This window comes from Colobus angolensis, unplaced genomic scaffold (genome assembly GCF_000951035.1).
Source record: "Colobus angolensis palliatus isolate OR3802 unplaced genomic scaffold, Cang.pa_1.0 Scaffold97, whole genome shotgun sequence".
NCBI classification, from domain to species: Eukaryota; Metazoa; Chordata; class Mammalia; order Primates; family Cercopithecidae; genus Colobus; species Colobus angolensis.
In genome coordinates this window covers 4982783-5007461 of record NW_012123709.1, presented here as the reverse complement: position 1 = coordinate 5007461, position 24679 = coordinate 4982783, and the positions used below count along the sequence as shown (strand labels likewise).

The 24679-nt window shown below is 37.6% G+C and overlaps 1 long non-coding RNA gene across 1 annotated transcript; it reads left to right on the top strand.

The window, feature by feature from the left end:
• Positions 1–4228: 4228 nt before the first annotated feature.
• LOC105504995 lies at positions 4229–6525 on the top strand. The gene is made up of 2 exons (XR_001000680.1): positions 4229–4509; positions 6094–6525. It is a non-coding gene; the product is annotated as an uncharacterized LOC105504995 (long non-coding RNA).
• Positions 6526–24679: the final 18154 nt, after the last annotated feature.

The window sequence follows — 24679 nt, the reverse complement described above, 5'->3', positions numbered from 1 at the left end:
AAAGAAAATTAAATGGATGTGTTAGAATTTGAGTTCAGACTGAATAGGACAGGAATTTAAATATATGTCCATATATATTTAAATATATCCATATGAGGCAGACTTACCTATGACAGTGTGATTGTCAAGGGCTTCAAAGATAGAGCCTTTCCTTGAAGTTGTATTTTCAATACCTGTCCTCCGTTTTTTGTTGTTGTTTTGTTTTGTTTTTTTGAGATGGAGTCTCGCTCTGTCGCCCAGGCTGGAGTTCAGTGGTGCGATCTCGGCTCACTGCCATCTCCGCCTCCCAGGTTCAGGCCATTCTCCTGCCTCAGCCTCCCGAGTAGCTGGGAGTACAGGGGTCCGCCACCACACTCGGTTAATTTTTGTTATTTTTGGTAGAGAAGAGGTTTCACCGTGTAAGCCAGGATAGTCTCGATCTCCTGACTTCGTGATCCGCCTGCCTCGGCCTCCCAACGGTCCTCTGTTTTCACCTGGGTTTTATGTATTTAGGGGGACAAACTGGCCAGCAGACAAGGGTAAGAAAGTGGTCCAATCTGCCCCTACTCTGTGCTATTTCTGGCACACAAACTTGTCAAAGCTGTAAGGTAGGGAATTGCAAGTTACAGTCAGAAAATATGGGGTAATTTTTATTGATAAAAACAGATCATATGCATTAGAATAGTAGCAGATATAGATTAAAAAACAGGTTAGAGAAAGAAGGAATAGGTGAAGATGAGAGAAAAGGTAGATCAATAAAGTGAGGTTAGGAATTTGGGGCTTTGTTGTCCAGGTAGTAGGAAGCATTTTTTTTCTCGTTTGGTTTTCCCAAGCAGAAGGATGGAGTGATGAGATGGTCGGTGTAGAAGTGGTATGATGGATGGACTGGCCAAGTGAAAGACTAGAAGCAGGGAGATTGGTTAGGGGTCTATTCAACAGTCCAAGTTAATGAAGAAAATGAATTTGCAGAAAAAGTAGGAAGAAGGAAATAAATTCAAGTGATAGTTTATAGTTAGAACACTAAATTTAACAAGTTAGAGGGAGAATACTTTTCTAGTGAGAGGTTTGTAAAATTGAGGGCTAAGATTTCCAGCCTGGATAACTAGGTGACTAGCAATACCACTGGCAGAAATGTGAATGTCTGTGGGAGCTTTTGCTTTTACATTTAAAAATTATATTTGGAATGTTACATTTAAAGTTCAGACAACTTTTACAAGAATGTCCAGCAGAAATAACACATTTGGAACTGAAGATAATCACTGCCATAGAGCACCTAAATACTAAGATGTTGAAGATTTGCATTTCTCTAATGGTCAGTGATGTTGAGCTTTTTTCCATATGTTTGTTGGCAGCATGTATGTCTTCTTTTGAGAAGTGTCTGTTGATGTCCTTTGCCCACTTTTTAGTGGGGTTGTTTGTTTTTTCTTGTAAATTTGTTTATTTTCCTGATAGATGCTGGATATTAGCATCTTTGTCAGATGGACAGATTGCAAAAATTTTCTTCCATTCTGCAGGTTGTCTGTTTACTCTGATGATAGTTTATTTGGCTGTGCAGGAGCTCTTTAGTTTAATTAGATCCCATTCACACCAGTCAAAGTGACTATTGTTAAAAAGTCAGAAAACAACAGATGCTGGTGAGGTTGTAGAGAAAAAGGAACGCTTTTACACTGTTGGTGGGTGTGTAAATTAATGTAACCATTGTGGAAGACAGTGTGGCAATTCCTCAAGGACCTTGAGGCTGAAATACCATTCAACCCAGCAATCCCATTGCTCGGTATATACCCAAAGGAATATAACCTCTTCTATTGTAAAGATGCACACATGTCTATTGCAGCACTGTTCACAATAGCAAAGACATGGAACTAGCCCAAATGCCCATCAGTGATAAACTGGATAAAGAAAATGTGGTGCATATACACCGTGGAATACTATGCAGCCATAAAAGGCATGAGATCATGTCCTTTGCAGGGACATGGATGAAGCTGGAAGCCATTATCCTCAGCAAACTAACACAGGAACAGAAAACCAAATAATGTGTGTTCTCCCATATAATTGGGAGCTGAACGATGAGAACACATGGACACATTGAGGGGAACAACATACACTGGACCTATCAGAGGGTTGGGGGAGGGTGGGAGAAGGAAGAACATCAGGAAGAATAGCTAACAGATGCTGGGTTTAATACCTGGGTGATAGGATGATCTGTGCAGCAAACCACCCTGGCACACATTTACCTATGTAACAAACTTACACATCCTGCACATGTACCCCTGGACTTAAAGTCTGAAAAAACAAAGACATTGTAGAAAGAAAATCAGACTTGAAAAATTCATTATGTGTATGTTATGTGAGGAAGGAAGAGAAATATGAGGAGAAAATAAAGAGCAATCAGGGATGTGAGTTATAAGAGCAAAAGTAGCCTAGTTCAGTTTTGTGAAGCTTGTGTAAGAGAAATATTTGGCCGTCCATGGTGGCTCACGCCTGTAATCCCACCACTTTGGGAGACTGAGATGGGCGGATCACCTGAGGTCAGGAGTTCGAGACCAGTCTGGCCAACATGGTGGAACTCTGTCTCTACTAAAAATACAAAAAAGTTAGTCAGGCATAGTGGCGCATGCCTGTAATCCTAGCTACTTAAGAGGCTGAGGCAGGAGAATCACTTGAAACCCGGAGAAGGAGGTTGCAGGAAGCCGATATTGCGCCACTGCACTCCAGGCCAGGCTGGGCGACAGAGTGAGACTCTGTCTCAAAAAAAAAAAAAAAAGAAAGAGAAATGTTAAAGAAGAAATGGATGGTAAACTGTGTCAGACATGCTAGAAAAGTCAAGTTCAATAAATGAGAAAGTGTTACTGGATTTGTTGAATATTAATGACAACTGAATATTAATCTATAAGAATTTCTAAACTAATGTCAGCAGAATTACCACTGTGTTAACTACAATGTACCTAATCTTCATGTTGGTTTGAGAGACACTGTTATACCATTTTACAGTTAAGAAAGAACCAGTAATTTTAACTCACATTAAGTTGAATTTTCTATTTTCCAAAACACTGATGACTTCAAAATATTCTCAAAAATAAAATCAACTTTGACTGAAATCATTTCAATTTTCATTGAGTAAATTAACATTTTGATTATCACACTACTTAATTACATTTTAATTTGTGCACTATTAACATATTAAAATAACTCTACAGAGATTATAAACATAACTAAAATGATACCTTTTGCAAAATCTTATGTAAATATCTGTATTCTCATTTGAACCTCAAAGTGTTAAACTTATTTACCTCCAGGGAATGTCTAAGAGCTCAAATCTTTCTAAATGTATGATTTTCACACGTAACACCATCTTGAAAACATCTGGACTTCACAGAAACCACAGGGTAACCAATAATCCTTCAAGACCTAAAACAACCACATTCCTATCAGGGTAAAATAACTTTCTAAGAAAATATTAGATACTTTTGTATCTACAACAAAAATATAAAAATATGTAGGCTTACTTCTAATATGTCTATCTGATCTTTGTATACTTTTGGGGCAAGGTCACGCAAACATTCTCTCTGAAGATCCAAAAACTTGTTTGTATTCTGTAGCAGAATCTCAGGGAGCATTTGAAAGGCTGACGAAAAAGACAACCTTTTGGTAGCATGTAGACATAACTGAATATCAGTGGAAATTTAGAAAGGAGAACTGAATTATTTTTGCCTGTGCTTTACAATCAGTATCCCAGTGTCTCTCAGTAAAAGTGGGATCAGTTTGGATGTTACTCAGCCAATAAACTTATTAATGTAAGACAGAAACAAGGAGGGTGAGGAGCCTTTATGATTATGATTAACAAAATCAAAGAACACAAGGAAGGAAACACACCAGGGCCTGTTGGGCGTTGGGGGGTGGAAAGGGAGGGATAGCATTAGGACAAGTAATGCATGCTGGGCTTAAAACCTAGATGACAGGTTGATAGGTGCAGAAAACCACCATGACACATGTATACCTATGTAACAAACTTGTACGTTCAGCACGTGTATCCCAGAACTTAAAGAAAAAAAGTGTCCACCAATAAAAAAAAATAAAGAATTTTAAAAACATGAAAAATCAATGTAATTGTCAGAAACAATATTTTAGACCCTAATTTTAGTAAGTTTCGCAAAAAGCTTGAAATCAAACGATGTGGGATATTTCTTCTATAAGCAGCTTCTGAGTTTGCTTTGCCTTGGCCTATAGTGACACCACGGGCTCACACCATAAGGAAAACGTGTTGCGCGTCTCTAGTTTGATACGAGCTTTAGTATTTTCCCACTGTGGTGGGAGAAAAGTCAGGGCAAAGGATTGAAAAGAAGTTCACAACAAAAAAGTCTGAAGACAAGCAAACCTGAAACAGAGGCAGGGTAGTAGATCTCAAAGGTGCATTGCTCACTCCAGGGCTTGCTGCCGCCCAGATGACTGGCAAATACCAGGACTCCCCACACAACAGGATTCGGGGATTCAGACAGGAGTCTTGCTCTACCAATTATTATAGGATCTTAGGTAAGCCACTGTCTTGCTAAACCTTAGTTTCCTTAAATCTACAGTCAGGGTAAAACACCTGACATAATTACCTTAGGGGATGGTTCTGAAACAAAAAAAGATAAAGATGTAGGAGCACTCCTTGGATTCTGACTTCTTTATAAATATACTTTTTATCTTTATCTTTGTACACGTTTAAAAGAATCACAGCACTACTGAGATAGGTTTTGCTATGGGAAGGAACATGAATTGGAGGTCAGAAAACATGGGTTTGAAACCTAATTCAAGTAGTAACTTCTACTATAGGCCAGTTGGTATAACAGCCACTTAGGAGGCAGAGATGGAAAATCACTGGGGCTTCTTCATTTTCAAAAGGAAAAATGAGACTAGGTAATGTCCACTAATACCCAGAGTCACTCAACGCAAGAGTTTTGTAAGCTCCTGCCCTGTGGAACTAGAGCTAAGTCATGTGGTTCGCTTTGGACTATAAACATGGGTGGAGGTGATATGTGTTCCTTCCATGGAGAAATACTAAGTTTCAATGTGGGGGCTGCCTTGCTCTTTTACTTTTTCAGGCTTCACATCCTTGTGGGAGAACGTATCAATCCCTCAAAAAACAAACAAACAAACAGTATACACGTGACTTGAACAAAGAATGCATTTTGTTGTTTTATAAGCCCTGAAGTTTTAGATTTTTTTTTTCTGTGGCATAATCAAGTTTATCTTTACCAAATACAACAATGAAATTGGTTATTTGATAAAGCTAAACATTCAATTTGAAGGACTACACTTACTCTGAGTTTATATTCTTCCTACATTTTAATGTGATAAAGTATCCTTTCTATTTTGAAATAATAATTATGCTGTGAGGGATAGTATTCCAAAATGTTGAAATTACACAAATATAAGAGGTTATATGATTACAATGAGAGTGTACCACATGACTACCGCCTTAGAGAAAATAATTATCTCTAATAACTTAAAACGTGCCTTCAAAAGATTTACCAATCAAGCCTTATTCCCTAGCAATTCCAACTTTCTGTGTGAAAATACAGGTCAAGTTTTGGGTTTCACATTGGTAACCAAATTGTGATAGCTTTGATCATGAACTTTGAAATACAGTAATACATCTCTGAATGTCACGTTGTATGATGGAGTAAAGATGAAGTATACTAGGCAGTTGCCCTTAGTATATTAAGGTGTTTTATAGCCATATTGCAATTTACTTTTTTTCAAACATCTGTTCAAGCATTTAAAATGGTGTGAACACTGGTCTGTAATTCCTGTATAATTTAAAGGCTTCTGATCCAACAGCAAATAGTCCAGGACTCAAGCCTATTTGAGTCTTCTAGTCTGAAACCTTTTTCAACGTTTCAAAAAATAAAGTAAATTTCTAGAACTGACATCCAGGACTAGTATGGAATGAGCAGTTTCATTTAATGAGTAGATTGGACTGAAGCTGAGGAACAGAGGGATTAGAGAAAAGGTTAAAAATTGTTAAACTGGGTTCAAGTTGGCATTTGCCAGTTTGGAATTATGAAGGCCTCCCTTAAGCCCTGATGTGCCTTTGCACTGCTAATTCCTTCTGTTTTGTTTTTCTTTTAGATGCCTTTCCAGTAAAGCTAACAAAAAACAAAACAAAATAAAACCATATCCAACATACTAAACAGCTGTCTCCAAGATCAGAAGGCATCAGAAAAGACCCTCAAGAGTTGTCTAATCCCAGAGGAAGATCTTGTTTAAGTGGAGAAGTGCTCACAGCAGAAACCTTGGAAATTTCAGGGAGTGGAATTTTATTGTCAGAACTTTCAATAAAAGTGTAGCCACAGATCCTGGGAGCATTAAATAAAAATTACCAACAAGCTGTCTTACCTGTGTGCACTCCACTGAAAGGAAGGGCAAACATGAGCTAGGAGCTCTTGTACATCAGTCAAAATTCTGACAGCTACCCTGTGAAGTTTGACGGGCTGCCATGTGCTAGACTACCTAAGATACTCTTAACTGAACCATAAAAAGACAAATAAATTAGTAATTGTATCCCTCCTGTCAATGTCTTTTTTCGTGAACTTCTCAAGCTGTTGGTTAACATTGTCTGGAATGACTTATCAATATATTCTTAGTTTTCTTAGAAAAGACAGATAGACTTGATGTTTTTTTCCAAATGGTTTTTTGAATTGATTTAAGAAAATGATACAGATATTGCCAATTTCTGGGCCTCTCTTTTTCAGTCCCTGCTCTGCCTCCTCCGATTATTAAATCAAACCAATAAGATTAACATAATCTTTCTTAGAATTGACTGTTCTTTTTAAATAGATCCCATGATAGACATGTGTAAAAATCAATAATAGGCTCCTCATTTGTCAAAGCTAATGACTAAACTCGTTTTGAAGTTCAATAGTGGTTACTGGAGAGTGGCCACACATTATATATCTAATCCTGTATGTCTCAACACTGATTCTGCGGAACAGAGAAAAAAGCTTTGTTGCTTGAGGCACAGTATAAAAGCTGGTGTCTCCATTTTACTTGTACATATTCACATTTCCTCCAAACTATGACAATTGTTGATTGTCCAAGCTAATATGTTAAAGGAAATAAAAGGAAAAATAAATCAGGTAAATTTGTAATACCCCCCACCCCACCTTTTAACCAATTCAATTAATTATAAGTTCCTTCAAGTATATGCTTAACTCCATGAGGTTGTGAAACATGTCTTACATATTTTTAATATCCCCAGACACGCTAACATAGTGACTGGGTCACAGGTTAGCATGAAATAAATATTTGGTTGAATTACACAGAATTATATTATCCAATACTTTGGATCATGGCATAGCAGTTATTTTAGACCGGACACTCATATCCAGTGCAAAGTGAAAAGGGTGCAGCTTTCCTGCAGACTTCTCTTTGATAGATGCTGTGCATCACAGTGTGGTTTAAGTAGTGTTTGCTTCTGAGGTGTTCCTGCTACCTTCCACAAAGCCTCTTCTAGGCACTGCAAAAGTGTGAGAGCTGACAGGTTTCGGTACAATACCCTCTTCCTTTGCAAATATCCTCTGATTATAGATATAAGCCAGCAACAGAGCATCTTAAAATCTAGAATGGATATTTGGATGAAATATATGCATGAGATGTAGTCGTGAACTAATTGAGATTACATTTAAAAATTATTAATAAAATCACTATCTTATATCTACATAATGTTTCATGCTTTACAAAGGTTCTTCATATACACCATCTCATTTTCTCACCCCAAGTCAGAACACTTAAAAAATCTTTCTTTCTTTTGCCTAAAAATTCCAGATTGTGGTTTAATGTTCTGTCCTCCTCCTTTCATCAGCGAGTTGCCTTTTTCTGGGCTCCAGGTTGTATACTGTATTGCATACCCATTGAGCATGGCCATCTTTTGGAATCAATAGGTCAGATACAATTTGAAACTCCCTAGGTAATGGATTTTAAAAACTGCTTGAGGGTGGTGGGGTGGGGGCGGTGAGGGAGAGGAGGAAAAGGGATCCACAGGAACAATAACTGAAGTGGAGTGATATATTCCTGATGGGAGCTGGAGAGCTGTTCTTTATAATAGCTTCTCGGGGGAGAAGCCGCCCTTTTCCAGCCAGAGGTGTCCTGGGAATAGCAGAGCCACTGCCATTCCATTCTTTTGATGAACAGAAACCTTATCAGTGCAATTCCCCTTGAGACTTGAATGGAGAAGGGAGGAGTTTAAACACTTGAAAAATTTGGGTTGTGAGGGGTGGAAAGCCCAGACTCCAGCTTGTTCATTTGGAATATTTCTTGTGAGGGGGAAGGTATTCTGCCAAATTTAAGGTCCTTTCAGAGCTCACAGATTCTGACAGCTGATCTAAGTTCAGTGCATGAGTTTATCCTTGCCAGGGGAGAGAGGGAGCAATAAGTGAAAAGAATGCTGTATGAATTAAATACAAAGTATAAAAACCAAAATGCTTGCCTCCAATATAAATATCACAATGTGTTAATATTTTCAATTGCAGCTATGCAATGAGGATGTCAAAGCATTAGTCATTAAATAGTAAGTAGCATCAATAATTTTGACTTTAGAATAAAACACGGACACCTTGCATTTGCACCTTGTTTGAGATTTTAATTATTTTTAGAAGCTAGAAGTATCTCTTGGCTTTCTCTCTCTCATTGGGACAAGACTATGAGGTTGGAAAAATCAAATCAGGTGGAATGTACTCTCTCATATCATGGTTGTGTGGTATATATGACGCAAAATATTCTTTTTTTTTCTATCCATAAAATTGCCAAAGCCTTCATTATTTGGTGACATAAGATGAGTACTCTAAAGCCAGTCCTTGTTCAATATTAGGCTGTTTGGGGATACAAACAAATCTGGATTATAATGAAAAGCACTGTCATGTCATGAATACCTCTCACATGAATTGTGCATGTGTATTTTTTTAATTTGTATTGTTTTCTCCAATGGCTTTATCCAACAACAGTTTGTTTCATGACCACATCACGTGTTCAGTGCAGGTCGGTATGGTGGCTCTGCTCATTGTAGTCACAAAGACACCCAGGCTGATGGAAGCCCTGATGTTATGTTTATTCCCATGACCACTGAGTCAGGGAAAAGAGAAAATGACTCACAGTCTGGCTAGTAATGTTTTCACCTGTAAGTGACTTCACACTTTGTAACTGAAATGTTCACTTCACACACTTTTCAGTTACCAAAGCATGTTCATATCTACTATTTTTTTCCTAAAATCCTTGTCGATGCATCATTATGTACCCATTTTAAGAATGGAATAATTTTAGTAAGTTTATAGAATTGTGCAACTATCATTTTAACCCAATTTTAGAATATTTTATCACCTACAAAAGATCCCTCATATCCACTTGCCATCTATCCCTATTCCCATCCTAGACCAAGGCAGCCAATAATTTGCATTCCGTCTCCATGAGGTTTGCTTTGCTTTTTCTGGGCGTTTAGGATAAATAGAATAATAAAGCATATAGAATTTTTCATCTGATTTCTTTCACTTAGCTTGATGTCTTTGAGGTTCATTCACATTGCAGCACATATCAGTAGTTGTTTCTGTTTATTGCTAAGTAGTATTCCATTGCACTGATATATCACATTTTGTTTTTTCTTTTACAAGTGGATAAACATTTGGAATGTTTTCACTTGTTAGTTACGATGAATGCTATCTATTTGCATACAAGTTGTATTAGTCCATTTTCACTTGCTATAAAGAACTACCTGAGACTGGTTAATTTATGAAGAAAAGAGGTTTAATTGACTCACAGTTCCACAGGCTGTACAGGAAGCATGACTGGGAGGCCTCAGGAAACTTACAATCATGGCAGAAGGTGAAGGGGAAGCAAGAAGCTTCTTCACATGGTGGCAGGACAGAGAGCAGAGGGAGACGTGCCACATACTTTGAAACCATCAGATCTCATGAGAAAGAATTCACTATCATGAGAACAGCAATGGGGAAATCCACCCCCATGATCCGATCACCTCCCAGAAGGCCCCTCCTCCAATTTGACATGAGATTTGTGCAGGGACACAAATCCAAACTATATCATAAGTTACTGTGTGCAAATATGCACTTTTAAAAAAGAGGTACCTTATAATGTAATAAGATGGAGACGTATTTATTCTCCACTAATTTCTTTCGAGGACGCCATTACCTTTAAGAGGTGTATAAATAAGTGTTAAGGTAGAAGTTTCTGCACACTCCCTACCCCTCACCTTAAGTTCTTTGCTACCTAGTATAGAGGCTTCCCACAAAGAAAAAGGAGTCAGAAGACCTAGGTATTTTCTTTAGGAAGTTTGCGTGATATAATACCAGATAAGGGAGGGGTTGATAAAAATACTGGCATAGGGAGGCAATCATAACTGAGATGGAATTTTGTTATAAGATATGCATTGTAATATGCATATTACACCAATACCTCTGTGGTGCTTAGATAAACTTTGATAAAACCTACAATTTTCATTAGAGCTCTGTGTGGGGGTAGATTGTTTGGATGGAACTCCAACGGGAAGCGACTTTGGTGTCTAGGTGGATGTAGTGGATATTCTGGGTTAGGTACAAAGCATTTATGTCTCGTTCTCCTTTCTTGATGATACCCAGATTTTCATTTGGAGGTCTGCTCCTTCAATCGCAGTTCTTGCACTTGAAGAAAGATAGCCCCACCCACCTAGTATGTTGTTTTCCTGTCCACAGCCGTAGTTTCAGTGGTGGGCATAACCTTACCTCTACAAAGATCCAATTTAGAAATGTTGCTGGAAATTTGAGAGGAAAACCTTCTCTCATATAGACTTGAATGAAGAAAAATGCAGCCTTGGTTGCATCCTGTGGCCACAAGGGAGCCAACCTTAGATGAAGCTTACGATGTGAACAGTAGAACTCAGAGACAACAGAGATGTGACCTTGGGTTAACCAATCCTTACCCGACAATTTCATTTTCCAGTTAGGTAAGCCAGTCAAGCTCCTTCGATGTTTCATCCCCTTATCGAGTCTGAGTTGGAATTTTTATCCCTTAAAGCATAAAGATTCCAAACTGACGCATCATACTTAGAGTAAAACTAAAGATAGTACAAGGTTGTAGGAGGGAGAAGTCCTGGGGATGCTGAGATTGTAAATTTCAAAAATTAGCAGCTATCACAGGCTGTGGAATTGTCTAGAGTCTGGGCCAATTATATCCTGAAATCCAAAGGGCAAGAAGGTCCCAGCTGATGTATAGGTTACATTCAATTCTTTTCTACAGTGTTTTCGTAACTAATATGTAGTGGACAATGAAGAGCTAAAAGTACTTTGACCTACCTCTGTGATACCTGGGGAGATGTGCCCTTTGACCCTGTATAGCACTAGAGACCTTTTAAATGGAGAAAATCAGAATGTGCCATAATGATAGGATTTGTTTTGTTTCCCTTCTCGACTGCCTCACTAAATAGATCTCCTTTTCCTCTGCTCCTTGGAGAATCCTATTCACATGTCTGTGATAGCATTTAACACACTATGCACATCGTGTGTTTATTTGCTTACCGCTCAAATGGACTGGGAAGTCTTTAAGGACAAAGGTAGTGCTGTTACTCTTTGTATCTTTAGAGTCCAGTACTGCACTGGGACACTAATGTGGTACCCCATAAACCTGTTTTACAAAATCATTCGACATGCTTATATTTTTTCTTCCAATATCATAGGCTTTCTTACTAGAGAAAGCCTCATTTTGTAGTAGAAAGAAACAACACAAAAATCTGTGATTGCTAAAGTTAATGTAGTTCTACTCTGGCTGGTAACTACAAAGTGTGGGTAAAATATGAAAAACATCTGCTTGTAGGCATCAGAGAGTTTCTGCGAAGTTCATGACTTTGAGGGACCAAAATCCTGCAGAGGGAGAAATTCTCGGAGGTGACCCCAACATGCTACTTGTTATTTCTCTCCTTGAGACATATGCCAATTTCTTAAGCAGGGCAGGCAAAGGACTGAGAAGCAGGAAACAGTAGCTGCTAGGAGCAGAAATATAAGCAAACTTTTGGTGATCTCATAGGACTAAGGAGACAAAAATTAGAGTTGAGGTCTTCTGAGATAAGTAGGATTTGAGAGACCAAGGTTCTGGAGAGAACGGTCACAGAGATGCAAGCCTGACACTCCACATTCCTTTTTCTTTTGAATAATTTGCCAGTTCCTAAGCTTTATGATATAAGAGGCAGATGAAAAACTTAACAGAGCTTCTGGTAGTTCATAGTGCTTTAATGACAAAAACGTGAATTCAGGACCTAACAAACAAACAAACAAAAGGCCCATGTAAGCATCCTAGGCTCTCATTTGGATACCCTGGAGTCTCTACCCTAGGAGTTGAGGTTAGGAATAGGGTTAGGAATAATGTAATGAGCTGTGAAACTCAGTCTGAAATCAAATTGGTTCCTCATTTTATTTAGGTGTCTACCTCTTCTTTAGTAGCTTACCAGGAAAAAAGGTGAACCTTTGGTGAAAAGAGATCACAACCTCCCATTGCCTATAATTTCTCTTTTGTGAAAGTCTGGCATTTAACAAATATTATTCAATATAGAAGGAAGATGACTCAAAGGAAAACTAGACAATAGAAACAGGTCCACAGCTGACCAAGACACCGATTTAAAATAACATTGATGAATATGTCCAAGAAAATGCATGAACTGATGATGAATTTCACCAGACAAATAACATACATAAAAAGAACTTAGTGAGCATTTTGAAAGTGAAAAATGCAGTTACTGGAACTAAAAACATAGTATTCCAGTTTAATATCAGATTGGGCAAAGAAGAAGAGTTGAGTGTAAACTAGTAATTGAAGCATAAATAATAAAAAAGAGAAGGTTCAGAAAATGACAATAGAGACTATTGGGATGTTCACAAAAGGTCTAACATATATGAAATTATAGTCCTAGAATGGTCGGAGAAAGGGAATGGGCAGAAGCAATTTTTGAAGAGATAATGGCTAAGTATTTCTCAAAATTAACAAAAGACATTAAGCTAATTCCATTAAGTACAATTCCATTAAAGCTAAAGATTAAAGAAGTGATATAACTCCAAGAAGGATAAAATGTATAGAAAAACATTCCTATCGATATCTTAGTAGAACTGATGAAAAGCAAAGACAAAGACTTAAAAGCAGTTAAAGGGGTGAGGGGGAAGCACATTGCTTTCAAAAGAGCAATATCAAGACTCACAGTCGATTTCTCAACAGACATGATGAAAACTTCCAGAAGACAACAGAATGGTTTCTAAAAATTACTGGAAAACATAAAAACTTTAAATTTAGAATTTCCTATCTGATAATAATAAACTCCAAACACAAAGCAAAAAGATATTTCAAGGTTAAAAAAATAAATAGAGATATTTTGATACTAGTGTGACCACTTTTAAGTAAATACTAAATAGAGTAATTTAAGCCAAAAGAAAATGATCCTAACTTGAAATCCAAAAGTGCAGGAAGAAATAAAAACCATCAGAAAGTGTAAATATGTGGCATAATGGCTGTACAAAACAATCATGATGCCTTATGGGATTTAAAATATATTTAGAATTAAAAGACTCACACGAAAAAGAACAGAAGCTAAAGTATTGTAAAGCTCTGGCATTGCCTGAAAAAAGTGTCAAAAAAATACAAATTTATACATAAAGTGAGGCACACAGAAAACTAATATGATAGATAAAATATCACTAATTGTTTTCAGTGTAACTGGTGAATAATTGCTGAAGTGGATTAAAAGAAACAACTAATAACATACAGCATATATATATGCAAGAGACACACCTTAAATATAAGGATAAAAATAGAAAGTCAAAAATGGAAATACCATGAAAACACTAAATAAAAGAAGCTGGTGAAGGCTAAGTAGGTCATAGACAAGAGATATCACTAAAATTAAAAAAGGAATATTCTGCCATAATTAAAAGGTCAGTCTATTAAGGACTAGAAAGCAATTCTGAATGTTTATGTATCTAATAACATAGTTTCAAAATACATGTAATTAAAAGGAAGAAATAGAAAAATCTGCAATCACACTAGAAGATAATCACACTAGAAGATGATCAGTACTTGATAAAATAAGCAAAGAATCCATATGAAACAGCAAAACAAACAAAATTTACCTTATTGATATACATAGGACATGTTCCTGAAGAATGGCAAAATATATATTATTTTCAAGTGCACATGGATTATCGACCACAAGTGCAAAACTAACCATATGCTGGGCCATAAAACAGGTCTTCAATAATTTCTTTTTCTTTTCTTTCTTTTCTTTTTTTTTTTTTTGTTTGAGATGGAGTCTTGCTTTGTCTCCCAGGATGGAGTGCAGTGGCACAATCTCAGCTCACTGCAACCTCCACCTCCTGCGTTCAAGCAATTCTCCTGCCTCAGCCTCCTGAGTATCTGGGACTACAGGCCTGCACCACCATGCCTGGCTAATTTTTGTATTTTTAGTAGAGACGGGGTTTCACCATGTTAGCCAGGCTGGTCTCAAACTCCTGACCTCAGGTGATCCACCACCTTGGCCTCCCACAATGTTGGGATTACAGGTGTGAGCCACCATGCCTGGCGTCTTCAATAATTTCAAAGAATTAGAATTATACAGAGCATGTTTTCCGACCATAGGACAGTATCTGGGATAGCTTCTGGAGGAAACTCAATTGGATCCCTCTCCGAGTCGGTCACCACAGCAGTGGCTGTGCATGCAAGTATTGTTAAGTGTTGGAGTGAGTATCTATATTTTAGACTGCCAGTTAAAAAATGTAGTGTAGCTGGACTAACCTCAAGAACATGAAATATATGCACATACTCAAATACACACACACACACACTCACCTCCCCACACACGCACACACTTGTCCTTAAAATACTTGTAGAGCAGGCAGAGTTTGGAAAGGCCCACCAAACGGCATGGATTCTTCCAGGCAGGTTAACCTTTTGTTTCTCTGCTTGTGTCCACTTGAGTGACCATATAAAGGAGGCTCTAGTAGCTAAGCTATGCTAAACATAATTAGAACTGGTGCTAAGTAGTATTATTCCTCTTGCCTTTTTTACTTAAATCATGTTTTCTCACTCTCTCTCCTGGTGGCTCGGAAAATATTTTTTAAAAGATAGAAAAAAAAGTCTAAGTGTTACTAATTTGTAGGACAGACTGTGAGTCTTTCATCCCAGTTACATTCAATTTGAAAACATTTTTGTTAATTGCAGGGACCTGACCCTTCTCACATAGCTCATGTGAGTCCGCTCTCCAAATATCAGCTATAGAATGAAGAAGAACACACAATATGAAAGGGGTATAATAAAATAACATTTAATTTGATGAAAAACAGAGAAGCCGAGAGATTCTTTGGAGGGCGAGGGGGAATCAGGGAAAATATCATTTCAACTGAGCGAACGATTAGGATATTTGCAGATGGATCTGTCCATGTAAATGGACAGAAGCTGCCCACAAGCAAGGGCACAGAGGTTGGACATATGCAACGCACACAAGGAGTTGGTGAGTTGTCTGCTGTGAGTACAGGGTAGAGTAAAAGGAAGAGAATACTGGGTTCCAGTGTGGAAAGTCATGGTTAATATGTTCACATGCTTGGATATTCTATTGCAAGCAGAGGGAAGGAAACAGTTTTTTGAGTGGAGAAGACTCATGATTGAATCAAAGTTTTCCAACAATGAGTAGATTTCAGAAAAGACGTAGGGGTTTAAATCTGAGGAGTGACAGTGGGAATGAACACAATGGGGGATATTGTTGATCCAAGGCATTTTGAAGGTGGAATAAGAAACTTGGTAATTACATATGATGAATGAGGGAAAAGAGTCAAGCATACTGCTAAAGTTTCTAGCATGTCCTGCAGAGTAGATGGAGATACTGTTATCTAATGCGGAGAATCCAAGAGAAGGGTGAAGCCAGAAAAGGGGGTATCATAAAACGATCTTGTGTCACAAGAGCTACATGGTGGTAACCAAGAATTTTTTAGAGAGCAGTGGAATGATCTCTTCTAGATAAATTTTTCTCCAAAGCTTAATCAGCGATCATTAGAATGTTTCTAATATCAGATGAGGTTTATATGGAGATATACATGAAGTTTTGAAAAGGTCCAGAAGTGGTAATACGATCAGGATGGTAGAGTGAAAAAGCCATCAGATTGTAAGTCAGAAGTCACAGATGACATTAGCTACCTGGTTGACTGTTGATAAACAACTGGACTGTTTAGCTCTTCATTTCATACTTTGTAAAACGCAGGGCAACAGCGTTTCTCTTCCTCCCGATGTGTGTGAGGGTGAAGTGAGATGATGCATTTTTAGGCATAGTGAAAAATGCAAAGTGCAGCATGAGTGATGTGGGTGGCATTTTAATATGTCATTGGTTAGTTTGATAATTAAAAATTCTCGATTTGAAAATAATATCCTAAAATATATTCAAGGAAAGGATTTAAATTCTAAAAGGCTTAGTTACAGTGGGGGTTTTCTTTATCTCTTCTTTTTTACTTTTCAGTTCCTGAATACAACAAATCTTGCCCTTGCCCAAATATTAAATCTGTGAGGCTATAAATGTAACATTACACATGGTATGCATTATAAAAACAAACCCTGAAACATTTGTCTGGGGCAAAATAAAAGAAACTGAAAAATTGAAGATGTGAAGCATTTTTACTTAATGCAAGCTATTCCCATTATTTCTTTTCCTTTTAATAAAGTTCACACTTTGTTGCTCTCTTGAAAACCAATTCTTCCTAAAGCTTCTCTCTTCATCTTTAATATGACTCTTCTCTGAAGCTCTCATTTCTATCCAGGCAGCATTATTACGTATCTTACAAAATCGAGCATTAGAGATTAATTACATGTGAAGTGCATCTGACGGCTCTGGGGTTTCTCCGGGTAGCAGTGAAGGCCACCCACTGGTGTAATAAAAGCAGCGTAAATTTCATTAAAATGTAGCTATTTCATTGGGTCTACTATGCAAGTAGGGCCTCTGGTTTTCTGTAAAATAATAAAAAATGATCTATAAAAACTTACAAAGTTAAAATGGAAGGGACAAAATACTCTGACGTGATGGGCTGCCAGAGCGGCCCGAGACACAGGATGGAGAATGCTAACAGAGAAGACGAAGGTTCCCTATGTCCTCTCAATGCCTCCAGCCTCCTATCTGAGCACTTTGAGGCAGAGAAAAAACCAAGTTCACTTTTCTGCCCTCTCTTGGCTATTTACCCAGAAAACCCCAGGGGGTTGTAAGCAAATACTAGGCTATACCATGGTGATTTATTGGCATTTTATTCTCCCAAATAGCTAAATGAGCCTTTCCACCCATACTTCTCCCTGGTGCTACCCCAATATTCAATAAATTTGTATAGCAGAATGGTCAAGTTCTACATCAAAAGTCAGATCTCGGAATGCAACCACAGCTGGTAAGCCTCATTACACACCTTTTTGAGAAATAAGTCAGGGGCTTTTGATTGTTTGGAGAGGTAAGTTTCTGTGAAAGCCCCAGCAAGCTAACTTGTCTCTTTTTTATTTTGGCTCCTGGTAGTAAGTAGTCACAAGGTGAACTGAAATGGGAAAGCAGACATTCTACAAAATAACTTCTATACAGGTAGCATAGGACCTATGCCAATCCACCTGGACACAGTGTGAAGTAACAGTAATAATAATTGCACAATACAGAATAAACATCCTACTGTGATTTCATCCTCCTGTGTGCCAGGAGATATGCACGTATCACTTCCAGCCCTCACGCCAATCCTACAAAGAGCATATCACCATGCTATGGTACAAAAAGCACAAATTTTAAAGAAAGACAATAATGGTTTGAACCCTGGCTCAGCTACTCTGGTTTTCTGATTCCCAGTGTCTTTACCTATAAAATAAAACTGTATTTGGCTTATAGGCTATAAGTGATACTTAGAGTGTATACACATAAGACCCTAACACATTGTCTGGCACATGGTGGGAGTTTAAAAGTGTTGCTCCATCTTAGTCTTCAGGAAGATGGTGAGGCTCAATATTATTTTTCAAAAATGTTCTGAGGATGAAGACTTGGTAACTAATTGTAGTGGCTTCTAATAGTGTTTAATTAATTTTATAATATGAAGTTTCATCCTATGCAAAGTAAAAATATTCATCACGTGAAAGAAACAGTTGTTCTATGTTAGATGAGTCAGTGTTTATTTTCTCTTATTTGACGTGTATAGAGATACAGACTTACTATGCAATCAGAAGATGTATTTATTCTAGTGGCCTTGCTGCATGTGAGTAACACATGGAGAAGGTAGGGGGGAATATATTTTAATATTTACTTAGGTCCTACTGTGAGATTATCTTTTGACCAGAATTAGCTTTGTCCAGGATATTTTGTTCCTTTGTTCTTATAGCTATTAAATTAAATCCTGGGAAGTCTGTGCAGCCTCTCTTTGTGCTTTATCTATAGCTTTTAGATGTAGAGGTCCTGATGAACTCTCGTTCCACGTAAGACTGCGGGCTTCCCAAACTTTGAATGGTTTTGAACCGAAAGCAGAGCGGTGTGGGCAAGGTTAGAAAGAAGGACGTGGGGTAGTTTTCCTTTGTTTTTACTACAGCTGTTGGCATACTTGTGGAAATGGTAAAGTCCTTAGAGTTATTCTCTGCAGTTCTTAATTCTCTATCCTTGGATATTTCATTTCTCAACTTTTTAATAATCTCAGTTACTCTCTGGGGATAATTTCTAAGTGATCTATTATACCTCAAAAATTGGACAAGTTAGTTTTAGAACATCTTAGTTAACACTGAATCAAGAGCTTTGAGTTATTTTTAAGATGACATATTTAGACCACAGAAAGATTACAGATACAGTTTTCTCTAAATGAAATTTTAAAAATTCACATTGAGAATCTCTTAGTGCAACTTCATGTTTGTAAACGGTTACAAAAAGGCAGATCTTTCTCTCCCCCTCCAAAACATCACATATGGAAAAAATTATATTTTTCTATTTAAAATAAAAAGGTAACAAATTTTCAGACAACATGGCACAGTAAAAATCACAATTTGTAATACTCCCTCTGCACAAACACATCAATGATAGGTAAAATATAAAAATAGAAGACCAAAAACATAGCCAAGCTAAAACACACACACACACAAAGGAAATAAAAAGTGAAAATTAAAATAAATCGAAGTAGTGAAAGAGAGTCTGAACCCACAATTTTGCTGTCCTCCAAGTTAAGAAGCAGGTTGATAGTGAACACGGGTAACATTCTGCTACCTGGTAAACAAGACTGCTTAAACCAATGCTTTCTAGATTACAAAATAAGACTGCTAAAGATTGCCAAAGGCTATGGTTTTTAACAAGTTGTAGGCTGGGAGTCAAATATGGACATATTCTTGCAACAAAGAAGTGGTCAAAGTACCCTAGCAGTGCACTGACTGGATCAATATTATCCCCAGCACTGTCAAGGGACAGCGGCCCGGGAAGGTCACTGTATGCTCTTGGTTTGGGATTCGGGACCTTAAGGCTGGATAAACACTATGCTAAAACATCTGAATCATACATAAAAGGAGAGAAAAAAGAAACAAGTGAAATTCCTCTAACAAACCAGCCAAAACATGGAAGCAGCTAATGCTGTAACAAATACTGCCCTTATCTCCTTGCACTCACCGCTTCAGTGCATGACATTGGTTTGACTTCTAACAACTGCCTTTCTTTGCCTTTGTTTTCCTGTAGCCACTGAAGCATGCTTTGTCCACTGGTCTGGCATGCTAAAAGTGATGGAGAATTAATGCCCTTTGGAAGCAGCCTCAAACTGACTAAAGGAAATTAGTGTATAAAGGTTCCCTTGACCCTTGGGTGGGATAAGTCTGAGAGATCTGCTCTACAGAGGCTCCCAGAGTTTTCCTTGTGAGTTTCACCTCTAGTTACACACAAGAGTAACTGGCTTGGTGATCCATCTTTTACTGGCCGCTTTCCTTCCTTGTTTCCCCTCTCCATTCTCCTACTGATGCTTTTGTTACCTTCCAAATAAACTACCTGAACTTAGATTCTTTACCCAGGATCTGCTTAATAAAGAGTCCAATGTAATACTGAGAAAGACAGACAAGAAAATCCGCAGATGGAACACAAATTTTCTCAGGGAGAAATTAATGGGATGAAACAGTCTGACAAATCTTTAATATAAATGTATTTAGTGCCCAAATAAAAATGAAGAATAAGTTCTATTAAAGAAAAGCAAGCACTAATGGAACAAAAATAGGCAGAAATGAAACAAGACCAAGAAGATATGAAACAAATCCAATTAGAAATCTTGGAAAGGACGTACACAGTCTTTGAAATTCAAATACTCAAGAAAATGTAGTTGACTTGGTACTGGACAAAGTTGAAGAATAAGTCAGTGACATAAAAGAGGGATTGACCTGGAATACAGCATGCAAGATTTAAAAAAAAAAAGGAAAAGAAGGGAAAAAAATGAAGCAATGGGAAATAGACTATGGGCTGTGCAGACCTACCTTTTATCACGTGGTAGTTCTTAAAGAAGAGAATAGAGGAAATGGTGCAGAATAAATATTTGAAGACATCTGAACTTTTCAAGTATCCTAAGATCAAAAGTGGACTGAAAGCATCAAGGAGAGCGTATACAAAAATAGGAATACAAACAAAAATAAATTTAGATACAGCTAAGTTAAACTATGAGACTATGTAAAAGAAATTATTTTAGAAGCTAATAGAAAAGATGAGTAACCCATACAAAAAAGTTATTTAGTCTGACAGCAAACTTCTCATCAGAAATAATAGATGCCAGATGATAATGGAGAGATATCAAAATGCTGAGAGTGCTAAGTATCATTAAAGATAGTAAAAGATAAAAGTACCTGCAAAGTCCATGAGTGCACAACAGTAACCAGAAATGGTATAGGCATAGTTTACAGCAAAAAATTTATAAGCCAAGAGTCATCAGTAAATGTTTTCTCCCCAAAGCCCATTATTCCATAAATTGTCTGGTCTAAGAAGCACCATGAAGCAAGGTCCTGTCTCTTAACTTTTGCATGTTTATTAGGAAGTTGGAGATAGGGAGTATGGCAAGATAGGGAATATGGCAAGAAATATCCAGTCAACTCTGTAAAAATAGGCACTTCCTTCTTGGGAAAAGCTTTGTAAGAGAGGGTCATTTACATTTTATTCAGACCCTGTCTTCTTGCTCTCTTGTGTCAGCTCTGCTAAGCTAACTCATTGCAAAGCAAGCACAAGGGGAAATGGAAAGAACCACTAAAGCCATACATGTAATCCATATTTGTGTCCCCTAAAAAAATGAAAAGATCTTTGAAAAATATAAAGACTAAGAAAGTTGCCATGACTAATATCCCCACTGTAGTACGTCAAGCCAAACACCCTGATTTACTCTCCTCCTGATATTCATTCATCTAAACATACTGATTAGCTTTTAAATGCATTGAAGCTGGTGAGAATCCTTAGAGGCCACAAGTAAGTACAATATGAATTCACAGAGGTAGGCAGAGCCCAGGAGCCAACCTCTACTCTGAGGGATTATTAACCCTGGGGTATCATGAGCTTCAGTTTCCATGTCCTTTTGGTTCCTGAAGAATAGGAAACAAAACCTGTCTCAGATGAAAAGTGTTATAGGAGACATCCCACACATATAGATCTGAGACCATGAAGTGCTACGTTTTCAATGTAAAAGATAATAGGAAATAAATTGAACTGCTTTTACCCAATCACCATGTGGAGACAAACCATTAAAAAATTGTGAATGGATGCTAAGTGCTAACCTTTTAGCTACTCAGAAACCACGCTCAAATTTTTACCTTTATTTAACTTCCAAATTTTAGTGAAAAGCAACATGCTGTCTATGTGATAAAACTAGATCTTGTATCATAGAAATCCCTTTAACCCTGTACTAAAAAAGCAGAGGTCCAAAGTCCCAAGTTGCTGGGTCCACCTTGAGGAATGTGTTTGCCTTTTCCAGTTTAGTAATTATTCCATCTTTGAATCCTTTATCTTACAGACAAATTTATAGTTTAGTTTCTAAAAGCACTTCTATAAAACATTATGGGATGAAAGGTTGAGAATTTAAAAAAATTGACTAGCCTGCTCACAACACACATGCTCACAAATATATCTAGCAAAGCAAGGAAAAATGCATTTGGACTTGCAATTATTATGAGACTAAAATTTTTGATTCCTTCTTCCATTACTCATTTCCCATTTCATTTTTCCTCTTTAAGGACTGTAGTTGAACATGATTCTTCACCTACTGAGGTAACACAAACTTTTGTTTCTCCTGAGTGGGAGCCCTTGGTAGTCTTGCCTGTATTGGGCCATTGCCGTTTTGATAACTTTTGTCACTTGATGGGATAGTATTGTGAGTGGCCACAGGGTATCCCCTGGGTTGCAGAAACACTCATTATGCCCCTGTTGTGTTACAACCAACCTATTTTCCCTTGATAATCATTATTAATCACATCAACCATTACAGTGAGAAAAAAAATAAATGACTAAAAATACGTGGTAAATATGTGGGTAAGTCCAAATAAACATTGCTTTTTTTAAAAATAATAATTTCCTTAGATTAAAAAAATACATGTAGAGAGAATTGTAGTGCTGATAATAAACTGGAAAATGATAAATATAGAGAAAGTGTTTTAAGGTTCCTGCATTATCTGGGAAATGGGTAAATTTTAACTTGTGCTTTCTAAAATTGTAGAAAATGGATTTCATAAATCAGTTTCCTAAAGCTGAAGGGTTAAAAAGTGGAATAATAAAAAATAATCCAAAAGAAAAGTAGAATAGTAAAAAATAATCAACCCAAAAGAAGGCACAAAGAAAAAAAAAAGAGAAATGCAATAGAAAACCCAAATGAATGAAAACTATTATAATTACTATAAAATGTGATGACATTTAATTTAGTTAAATTCATTAATTTTCAAACGGGACTAAAATAATAAAAAGCTATATGTTATTTACCAAAAGTAAATCTAAAATATACAGACATAAATGTTTAATATGAAAGCATCAAAAAATATAGAAGGCACATAATAATCCAGAGAAAGTTTTTGTAACTATGCTAGTCAGACAAAATAGCTTTTAAGGCAAAAGCAGTATAAATGATAAAAGTTGAATTTAGCAGAAATATATAACAATTTAAACTTTATGAATGGAGTAACAAAAAGAAAAATATGTAATGCAAAATTTGACAGAACTGTAGAGAGAATCTGATAAATCTACCATCAGAGTAATATATTTTTAACATATATTTCTCAGTAATTAGCAGATAAAGTAGATCACAAATCAGATATAAATATAGAAGATTTGAACAAACCAAATTTGATTTAATACATATATAAAGAATTTTTCATCACTCCAGTAGCAAGTAAATATTCCTTCCAAGCACATGTAAAAACAGTTATAAACTGATCACAAATACAGACATAAAGAAAGGCTTAACATATTTATTTGACTATACACAAGAAAGTTGAAACGCACAAGAAAGTGTTACTAATGAAACAAAATCCAACCAAATCCACACCAGACATTTGGAAATTAAGAAGCATATTTCTCAGTACTTCATAGGTTAAAAAGATATCACAATGGAAGTTAAAAACATCTAGAACTGAATGATACTATTGTCTCAGGACCCTTAGGGTGTTGCTTTTCCAGGTGGAACCCCTTGTGGCTGGTGAGGCCTTTGCCTGAGTTTTATTTGGGCCTGCTGGGCTCATTACACCCATCCAGCCTGGCAGGCTGTGCTTGCCTTGCGCTATCTGCCCAGATCCCATGCCTGCCAAGCACGATCCAGGCATGGAACAGCAAGGGGTGTGTGAGTGAGCGAGCACAAGGTCTAGCCGCTGTGCACAGCCAGGTACGCCAGCTACTGCACTGGGTCAGGCAGCTTCAAGGGCCAGCACAGGTGCTGGTTCCATGCAAGCCCGTGGCTGGATAAGATGCATCGCAAGTAACTTCTGCTGTGGATACTCTTGTCTAGAGGAGGGGAACACTGTGGTGCCCAGAAGCTTGGAGATACCATTAACTGCAGAGCCCCAAAGAGGATGTCACAGCCTTGGCTCAGGGAGTCCCTAGGTCTGGGCTCCCTGAAGGGCCACTACTCTCCTCCTCTACTCTGAGGGATTATTAACCCTGGGATATCATGAGCTTCAGTTTCCATGTCCTTTTGGTTCCTGAAGAACCAAACCAGGTTGGCTCCTGGGCTCTGCCTACCTCTGTGAATTCATATTGTACTTACTTGTGGCCTCTAAGGATTCTCACCAGCTTCAATGCATTTAAAAGCTAATCAGTATGTTTAGATGAATGAATATCAGGAGGAGGTGTAAGGGTTGAGAAGGTGTTTAACCCTGTTTGTGTTACAGCTCCTTCAGTCCAGCCATTTGGCTGGCACTGAGTTCTTGTCCCACATCCAGGAAGAACGAGGTACAACTGGAGGATGAGCAAGGCAGACAGGAGCTCTACTGAGTGACAGAATAGCTCTTGGAGACTGAAGTGGGTAGCTTCTTTCTGCAGGCAGGTCGTCCTGATGAGTGGTGTTCAGCTCTCAGTGAAGAGGAGATGAGGAGTGGGTAGTACCTTTCTGCAGCTAGTAGTCCCCAGGTCTGTGTGAGTCTGGCTGGGTCTGGGGCTTTTTGTGGGCTCAGCAGAGAGGAAGTGCATGCTGACTGGTCCACGGGTGGCCATGGGCCTGCCCAGAAAAGGTAACAT